Here is an 11324-nt window from a genome sequence, read left to right as displayed (position 1 = left end):
TGTGATTTTGGGTATGTCAGAGTATTATCATGGGTTCAGTGAGTAAAATATCCAATGTGGAGTGTGGGTGCTGGGTATACTGTCTTTTCACAATGGTACCCCCAGTACAGGTCCCAATGTTCACTTATGAGGACCACTGTCACCATCAATCATACAGATAACCGAGTACACTATCCAGCCCAATTATGCATATGCTGTGTGCAAATTATCTGTAACAGAATGGACTCACTGAGAAGGTAGTTAGCATTGATAAACCCAGGTCTCTCAGATGTGTCTCTAACTATGTGTTTGTCAATGTGTATATGACAGTATGCAATACTATGTATTGTTCATTAACACCCAGTACATCCCCCATTACTATACTGTAAAAGTCCTGGTGATGTTCCTCACTTAACAAGAAACTCAGGACATACCTCATCCTAAAAGCTGTGTGGTGTGTGCAATTAAGGCCAAACACATTAGTAGCAATAAGTACCTAGGCAGGGGTTTTACTCTCAGTGTTGCCATGTAAGTGTGTGTGTATGTGAGGGTATCTACTTCAGTTTGCAGAAAATACATGCCCTAGGAGGTCATCTGTCTGAGAACTGACTGGCAAATGCTAACATTTCAAATGAATCATGTTGTGGAAATTCATTCCATCAAAACTAGTAGTAGATGTGTAAATGCCCTCTTCCCCACTGTATCGTTGTACAGTGATACTGGAATTGGTATATATAGTTGCTACTTGTGTTCAGCTGTACCCAGGATATGATACAATGTGTCACCACAGTGCTATACCCCTTGTAGGAAACAACAGCAGACCAACATCCTGGTGACACATAGACACCTACAACACAAACTGAATACATTATGGAGACCACTATCAGTCAGTGTTAATAACAGCTATAATGCATCATGGCTGGACAGCTACACATCCTGACATGAAAGCATTAAACTTTAGTGTTGAAAAACATGTTACACAACATTACATTGGGACATCTTAGTATAGTCACTCTGTGCATCAGAACCATATTAGCCTGTCCCTGCATCAATGGTATGGATGACAGGGATGTGGCACAGGTATCATTATATGCACAGAGTGTGTTGTGGGTTTGCCAGAGACCTAGGCTGAGCCATTTGGTTGACATCATGTGTGTATGTTAGGGGGGTTTATTATTAATTGGGCTCTGCAGATGTGGTGTGTGTAGGTATGGAGGTGCCCTTGCTGTGTTGATGATGTGTGTGTGTGTGTGTGTGTGTATGTATGCACACAGTTCAGCTATGTGGCTGCCCTATACAGGGGTTTGTTGGACAGCTGCAGACCGCACATGGCAGGGTGTGCAGTTCATTGTGTCCAGCCAAGGACATGAAAACTGTGCCTGCCAGGGGTTCCACGGGCACTACCAGGTACAAGGCCAGATATGGTACCCTCCCCTGATAATGACAAATGTCTGCTGGATCTTGGCCCCTGTTGGAACTGACCAGGGCCACGTGCATGTGGCCTGCTGTATTGTGGTGTGGACGGCACCCCCCTGCAGTACTCATGCTGGTACTGCCACTATGGGAGTGGCTGACTTGTTGCACGTCCACATAGGCCTCCACCTGTTGGTGTTGCTGACCTATGTCAACGTGGCTGTCATCCTACTCCAACCATATGCTCTAACACAGACATTGCATGGTCGAGGAATCCCACCATCTCACCCCACTGTCTATCCAGGACCTCTGCAAAATAATGGAAGACACCTGCGAGACCACGGATGTTGTCAATAACAGCAGAATGAGTAGCCCTCTGGAGCCTCAGACCCTGTCTAGTATAACATTCCATAGATGCCTGTTCCTCCATGACGGCCAGAAACATGCATCTGGTTACACCTGCTGTGGCACTTATGCCAGGGGCATGATGGCCACCAGCCCTCCTATGAGCACCCCTGTACATCTGCCTTTGTGGTACCTCGTCGGTCATCTGGCTATGGCTGCTGCTTACAGATACACTTGCCATAGTCATCACACTGTGCTGTCCCATGCCACCACCCACCAACTGTCTCTCATTTATGACCACTGGTGATGAGGTATGTATAGGCAATGCGACTGTGTGCGGGGATGGGGTGGATAACAGTGGGATGTCAACTGATGGCACAGCTTCAGCACCTGACAGACTCGCCTGTGCCTCACCATACCTATCATCATTGTCAGAGTCTATATGGACACTAACATCAGTTTGCATTCAGGATGGGCCCTGATCCACCTCACAGCCTGTGAGGAGAAAACAGAAAACATACTTTAAGACCTGTACATCATTGTTTTCCTCTACACACACACACACACACACACACACACACACACACACTTACAGGTGAGGTGGCACAAAGATATTACATAGACCTCTCATTACCCAACTGTCAACACGCATGATATATGGCACTCAACAGCATGCACTGCAGCTATACTCCCTGGAACACACTACACTCATGTACACAGTATTGCTGTGCACCTGTTCAGCACCCTGCCATGTACTGTGCACCATACCTCACAAGTGTACACACCATTGCTGAATGTGTATATTTGTGGCAGTTATGTTTGCTCTGTTTCTTACAGCCGCTATGTCCTTGTCTGACACATACCTGGATTGATATGAGGACAGACGTCCGATTTGCAGATCTCATCATCAGCAGTGCATGTATGAGCAATAAAATCCAATTATTCTGGCAACCTTCAAAGCTTACTGTGGTTATGAGGAGTAAAAACACTCTTATTGACATGCCACCCTTTTCCCTCATATGCCATGGGGCCACAATACTGCATATGTTAAAATTACACACACCTGATATGTGACATATCACCTGTGCAATCAAATGCAGTATCAAACAAATGTGCTAGTTGTGCAGATGTTGATTGGGATGCATACAATATGTGGGTTGCATAAGTGTGCACACCCTTAACACGAAGGTTTGTTGCAGCACCTGTTAAGTGAACTACAGCAGTCAGTATTCCTGGAAGGGGTATACTAGCTTGGCCCATCTTTACTTGCCATTATTTGGTTACTCTGCTCTACAAATGTCCACCAACTCTGCCAGGATGCAAGGTCAGCTCATGTGCACAGCCCTTGGAGGACACACAGTGCCTTCACTATTGCTGTGGAGTCAGGGTTATATCTGGCACAATTCATGACCTTCACTGTGTTCAGATACACCCATTCTTAGTGAGCTTTGGATGTATGCTTCAGTTCACTGTTGAGTTTCAGGATGACACCCCTCCCCATCCTCAGCCTTTTTGCCAATGCTTGACAACTATGGGCCACACATGAGTGTCATTTTGCAGTGTCCCAAGTTCAGAACACCATGTCTACTGGCCTGGTTCTTACTAATGAACAGCAAACCTAAAGGTGTACACTGGCACCAGTAAGGTACAGATGGGGATGCTGGGCCTGAGGTGGAGTGAGATGTTGCTTATGCAGCACATGTACCTTTATTAATACTGTCTGTAGGTTACAGCCTTGGTCTCTGTACACCATTACACATTGCAACACATGCCTTTGAGAGACTTGATGTTATGCATATGCTGCCAATAGAAAGCTCTAGATATTGTCTCCCGTGGAACAACTCTTCCATTTGATTACCCTAACCCATAGCCCACACTTATGCAGAGTCCAGGTAATTGTCAACACAGGTACTGCACAGGCAGTACTTGCTAGGCATTCCTGTAAGTCCCTCAGTGTTGCTGCATGTTTCTGGGCAGCCTCCCTGGCCACTTTGCAAAGTGTTGTCATCTTTCTTGGATGGCCATCTGTTTATTTTCTACATTAATGGTGTCCCATACTTATTCATCACATACATGCTTGTCTGCACTGTTTGTCATGGTATATGCAATGGCAAGGTATGGCTATATCTCTCAACCCTGAGTGCTACCTTTTGGACATAGGATCCGTTCCATGGTTTGTAAGATGTGTGCAAGCCACAACTGCCTCTGTTGCAGGTGAGTAGGCAAGTGTCATGGACATACTTCTGGGACAGCAGACCATTACTTGGTGTGACATTGAGGACCCGTACTTGATGGTAGGTGCAAACTCCAGACGAGTGAATGCTGCAGTACCTCAAATGCTGCTTCCACAATATGTTATTTGGAGTGTGTGGACACATATGCTTCCAGTTCTTGTTAAGGTATGTAGTCCCAATATTTATTGTCCTAACATAAGATTCTATATTAAACATTAATTGTTCATGTTAGGATCACATTACAGGTTGTAAAAGTTGTGGAGTGTGGTATTGTAATATGCCATTGTGTATCTCTGTAACAGTTACTGTGGTAGCCACTGTAAAGGGCAATGTTTCAGACATGTCCCCACTGTAGGCCATTTGTCCCACCATTATGTTTATCTCACTCCACACATCTTGCACTGACAGGTTGTTAGTTATACTGCAGGACTCTTAAATACCCTTCAAATATGCCACCATGGTGACCACTGTGATGCATTGCAGTTAACAGCAACAATAAGTGAATATATACAGCATGCGTTATGGGTAGATGTGTTAAATGTGTGCATGGCAAATACCATGGCCATAACATGGCCGGTGTATTGGCAAACCTGAACAAAAGACCTCCATACTTACCAGCTATAGGCTGCTGCCCCATAATTATATCAGAGGGACCTACATAGTTGTGTGAGAGATGTGATGTTAGTAGCCACACCTGTGGCATTGGTACAGGGTGGGAGCAACATTTCAGTACATCAGAAGTACAAACCCACAAAACTACAGATTATGCACATCTATTTATTACTACACTGCAGCAACAGACTATGTTATCTAACATATGCATAAAGATACTTTACAGATGAAGATGGATAAGCAACAGTGGTCTACTAATATGCCCTTGGGCCTTTACTGCACACTCCTCATCCATTGTGTGTGTAGCCCTTACCTCCAAAATGCTGCCTTCATGTTCTTGACTTGGCTGGCGGTTGAGTGCCCCAAGGCTGGGGAGGAGCTCCTCAACATGTGTTAGTGGGGGCTGGATGGCATGACCCCCACCTGCGGCTAGCTGGTTTCTCCTAACTGCAGCAGCACGCTGATGGGCGTGGCGGATGAGGTCAGTGCAACAATGTTGCACCTGCTCATAACTGCTGTTATGCAGTCCGACATTGTTTACCCTGTGGACGAGCTCATTCCACAGGGCAGTCCTCTCCTGCAGATCATGGGTCATATGCCCAAAGAGGGTTCCATGGTGGTGCTCAATAAAGTTGATCTCAAACATACCATGCAGCATAGTCATTCAACAGTAGGGAAAATGTTTGTGTATATATATATATATATATATATATATATATATATATATATATATATATATATATATATATATATATGTATATATATATATATATATATATATATATATATATATATATATATATATATATATACATATATATATATATATATATATATATATATATATATATATATATATATATATATATGTCTATGTATGTGTGTGTGTGTGTATGTGTGTGTATATATATGTATATATTTATATATATATATATATATATATATATATGTGTGTGTGTGTGTGTGTGTGTGTGTGTGTGTGTGTGTGTGTATATATATATATATATATATCTATGTATGTATATATATATATATATATATATATATATATATATGTATATATATATATATATATATATATATATATATATTTATATGTATATAAATATATATATATATATATATATATATATATATATATATATATATATATGTGTGTGTATATAGATATGGAGTGCCTTCAGACATCAGGTTCACACTCTGAACTTCCTTCCTCCACTGCTGCACTGTTCTGCCTTGCTACAAAACAGAGCATCACATGTGGACCCAGCCTAACATTAGGGGGGATATATAGGGGCAGATCGTAGATAGGCCTATTACAAATCTATGAAGTTTGTGCATGATACTTTTCATATTAGCATGACTATTCTGATGGTGGTGGGGTCTGACACTTATGTGTCTGTCATGACTTCATTACTTCCACCTTCAGCTATGTTCCAGACTAATATACACGTTTGGAGGAACAGAACAAACACTATGATGGCTTACATCTTGTCATTCTGTGCAGATTTGCACAGTTGACAAGTATGGCCCACTGCCCACAGGGCCAGATGCTATGTCCACAGCAGTTGTTCAGCAGGACACCATTACAGGAACAAGTCTTAATGGCAAATATAAATCTTTCAACATCATCTATCCCATTATTACATACCAGGTACTACATTCAATTACATGCATACATGTTTCACATACCTGTTTTATTACCGCTAACATATCTTCCTTGGTTGGAGTTTTTATTTTTTATTTGCAGTAATTTTTTTTTAGTGTTATTGTTTCTCTCTCTCTCTCGCTCTCTCCACTACAGGGATCAAACTTGTTTGAAGAGGTTGCTGCATGACTTTTGTAGGTGATGCTCATGATCAGGTGATGGCCTATGCACCAATTGATGTTCCCCACTTGCTAATTGCATGGAGACAGTTGTGTAGTACTTCCAATAGCCAATGTCATAGCAACCCACTACTATAAATGACTACATCATGTGGGCGTTGTTCCTTTACCTTTCCTGTATGGAAGACATCCTTCCCATGTGGGCAGCAGTGTTACAGACAGCAGGTAGCAAGACCTCTTACAACAGGACATGTGGACACAGGCCAAATACATGTTTGTATAAGGTTCCAGACTTACGGACAGTGTGAGTATTGCTGTTATATGCATTGAATACTGCTGATTTTACAGGGTTTGTGTGTATATGCAAGTTTTGCATGGAATGCAGTCTGTCTGCATAGCTGTCAACTGTGGGCCTATCCATATGATGGCCAGAGGATTGGCTGTTATGTTTTGTCTGTTCTTCACACAGGTCTTGTGTCTGACATATCAGTGGCATTATCGCTATCGGTACATGGCAACATCTATTTCTGTTTCTGACTTCATATTCCTGAGTAAGGGTATGTTGCAACCAACCCCATAACACCAGAAACTTTCACAGTGTATAACAGCAATATTGCAAATATGGTCCTGTGTTCCAGCCTCTGTCCTCCACATATATGTAACAGGCTTTGTCCAGATGTTATGCAGTACGAGTTTGTTAAGTAATGGCCTATCATTATTTAGTGCTGGCATTCCTGCTATCATTCCAGTGATGTTGTGGATTCCCACACAAATTGTGGGGTAGCGTCTACAAATATGAGGGCAACAGCTGGACAAAACATTTATGACCTTGTACAGTCCAGAGGTCAGTGTATGGAAAACACTGTTATATGCCCTTGTAAGACATTTTATGAGGGAGGGGTATTAAATGTTTTTAACCTAGGCTGTTACAACATGTGAGGGATATCAGTAGTAAGAAACATTAAGGTATATGGCTGTACATTTTCATATGTTTCACCATGGGAACAGTGGTGGGCTAGAGCTTACTGTCTTACACAGAGTTCTGTTTGTCAGTGTGATAGTTACATTTTACGTTAAGAATTGTTATGTAACAGATACATTTACATTGTGACAACTAATACTTTCCCCCAGGGGTTGAGTACAGAGTATAATTGGAGGCTGCTGAACTACATCTGCAATTAAGTGTTGATTGGTTCTTATCTTCAAGGCAAGTGCTTTTTTTACTGTTGTACTACTTGAAGGCCTTAGCCTGGACAGCAAAGTATGTTATGTTTTTCACATTACTGTATCAACTGTTTTGTTTGAGAGTTGCATTAATCAGTTATTATGTATTCCAGACACTTAACTGCTATAAGAAATGGCATAAACAACTGAAATAGTACAAAAATAAACATTTCTATGTATGCAAACTTGTGTGTGGTGTCATGTCCTTTGCATTGTGTGTGGGTATATGATTCAAGCAATAATTCTCATTTGTAGGAAATATTCCAACACTGGCCATTTTAAAGGGTAGCAAATGTAGGAATAATGGCTGTTTGATATGCTGTGCACCCTCTCTATATACTCTTCTTATACATATCTGTAAGTAGTAATATCTTTATATGTGTGTATGTGTATATACATATATATATATATATATATATATATATATATATATATATATATATATATATATATATATATGTGTGTGTGTGTGTGTGTGTGTGTGTATGTGTGTGTGTGTATAAGTATCATTGGAATGTTAGTGCTTCCACATTGTACGTTCCCTACGGTAGACTGACTGTTCTGCATGATATGTTACAAATATCATCCGGTCATCTTACAGCTGAGATGGATTACTGTTAACTTGTGGTGGGTATGTTGTGCAGGGTCCTGGGTTTGAGATTTGCAAGTGCTAGTTATTGTGTTGCAAGGCATATCTGTTCAGCTGTGGAGGAAGGGGAAATGGTAATAATTACAAGATATCCTTAATTTGGGCCCCTTCACCCCTATTAACAGTGCACTTGGTCAGATATTTTGCAGTGAGAGGTTCACAGTGTGGCTCCAATGTGTGAATGCAACACACATTTTTGTATATGGCTATGGTGGGCGGGGTCCTGCATTCAAGACTTGCAAGGGCTGATTATTTTGTTACTGGTCAGAACAAGTGCTGTTGGATACAGAGTGATTAAAGCACTTTTAAGCAGTTGTAAGCAGGTTTAGTGGTTTTGCACAGAGGTAAGCGATACTAACTTCAGGTTAAATAAGCTTGCAGACAGTTAGCCATAAAAGTGCTTAATCTGTGTTGCCATTGCTTCCTGTCATGCAAACAGGCTTAAACCCGCTTACTACTGCTTAAAAGTGCTTACTCCCACTTACCCCCCCCCATTAATTTCTTTAAAAGAAAAGAAAAAGGGGTGATAGTAAAGTGGTGAAAAAAGAGGCATGCAGAGGGAAAGACAATAGGGAAAGTAGCTAAGGATTTGGAGGACGGGTGAAGGGAAGGTCCATAGCTGTCCATTTCTTCTACAGCAACAGCTGTGCATATATACTGAATTTGGAGGTAGATTTGGACACTCAAACCCCTGAGGGAGGGGTGAGGACAGCAATAATATGTTGTGAAGCCAATTAGACCAGATTACATGTGTACAATGGACACATGTGCAAAATTGACAGCTATGTATGGGGCAAAATTTTTTTGGGGGAACATATTGCCCTTTTTTTTTTTTAAAGATGAGAGTGGGATGTTGGGGAAGGATACTAGGTATATTTGGGGAGGTAGGTTGGGTAGGAAGACAGAAAAGACAGACAAGACAGCATACAGGGGCAGTATATGGCACATGTGGGGGGTAAACACCTTGGATGGGGAGGGGTGTTTGGAAATTGGAAGCCCATGAGCCCCCAAATGGAAACAGTGGGACTGAGGTCCCCACCCTTGGGCAGTCACCACTGCACCTTCACGGCCCCAAAGGTGGCTGTGCTGGCGGCTGGGTAGGAGGGGCAGGCTGACCCTCTAAATGCACCATGTGGCCCTCAAGCTGGAGCAGCAGATCTCCAAACTCCCTTCAGAACTTGGTATGCACCAATCCCTGAACCTGACTACTGGTGACAGTTTTCTGTCCACGCCCACTCCCGGAGGGGTGAGCCCCATCTCCTGAGGTGGTTCCACTCAAAGGTGGTTCAGGGCCAGCAGATGAGGAGGTCCTGGGGTGGGTCCAGACATGCTGGAGCCCAGTGCCACTGCCAGATGAGGTGGGAGAGGTGGGTCCGCTGGGACCAGCCTTCCCAAATGTGCTATGGTGTTGCAGTATTAAAACATGTGTGGGTTAGTAATAGTCAACACAATCCAGGATTAGTTATAACAGCATGCACAGATATTCCCATTAACCCAAAACACCAGATTTGAAACAGTTCCATAGCAAACAGAACACATGCATATATGGAACCACAGTGGCCATTACAACAGCATGCAGGCTACATTGATAGCAACAGGCCACCAATGATAGTATTTCAAAATTGGAACATTAATAGAAACACATTTTAATATTTTTTGAACAATAGGACATATGTCCCAACAGTAGGTTTGGTGTAAACATACCCATTGATTTGTGTGTTTAGATTATTGTTGCAGATATAGTAGAGGGGGGAGAGGTGTCAATTAACAACTTATATATTCTTGTAGTTCTCACAACTTTAATGATCATTGCGCTAAGCATTAAGGTACAGGCATTATTACACTACCCAATGGCCTTGGTTTGGCCAGTGGTATGTCTGTAAACAAGTGTATACTTCAACTGTCTTATAGCTAAATACCACATCTCTTACATGGTATACCTGTGGAGAGAATGTTTGTTAACACTACCTGACTGTTTCTACACATATTTCCAGATTCTGAGTTAATATTATACACATACCTTTCAATCTCTTATTGCACACACTCTGGTGAAAGCTTGACAACATGGGGGTACAACTAAGGATATATTTTGAATATTGCTCTCATAAAATTGGAGGGCTGATAGAGTGACAGGATTTGTTTTCATATACATTTTCTTTTTTTTTTTTTTTTTTTTTTTTTTAAAACAAGTTTATTGCTTTAACATATAAGAGAAATATCATAACAATTTTATACAAATAATTAAAAATAGGTATTATTATAATATTCAGCAAAACAACTAAAGTATTTACAAAGACATCCACTACAATCAGATCAATTAATTAAACTAAAATACTGTGCTATTGAAATTAGAATTTTTTTAACAAATTTTGTAAATTATCCCATACAATAAAATGTGATGTTTTTCTAGTTGTTCTCATTCTAATTGTGCTTATTTCCATATGACACATTATATTCATAACATTTTTAAATTCATTGAACGAAGGAGGTGTATCTGAAATCCAATTTCTAGTTATTATTTTCCTAGCCACTGCTAGGATAGACCATAACAAGGGAAGCTTAATCTTTTTAACGAGGTACAGGTGTGTTGAATAATATAAGAGACTTAGAAATAATGAAATTATCTGTAAAAGAGCCTGCAAAATTCATTAATTGACTTCCAGTATTCTTTCAACTTCATACAGTCATAAAACATATGAGCCCAGTCAGCATTAATTTCTACATTACATCTCTTACATAGATTATCTTTATTATTAATTTTATTCATCATCAAAGGTGTATAAAAGATCTATGTAAAATTTCCATGTATAAAGTCTCCAGACAATGGAAGATGTAGTTATATAAGCAGATTCCAATATATGTTGTTTATCTTGTTGAGTTGGTGGGTCCCCATTAATAGAGGTGAAATAATTCCAGTATGAATCTACATTGTAAAAAGTTTCTTGTCTGATAATTTTATGTATATATGAAAGTTTACCTTTATCAGAAACTTTATGCTGTAAATTTATTATCAAGTAATCAATCAGTTTTGGAATAGATTC

This window comes from Protopterus annectens, chromosome 2.part0 (genome assembly GCF_019279795.1).
Source record: "Protopterus annectens isolate FY-2018-M chromosome 2.part0, PAN1.0, whole genome shotgun sequence".
NCBI lineage: Eukaryota > Metazoa > Chordata > Ceratodontiformes > Protopteridae > Protopterus > Protopterus annectens.
This window is presented reverse-complemented; position numbering follows the sequence as displayed.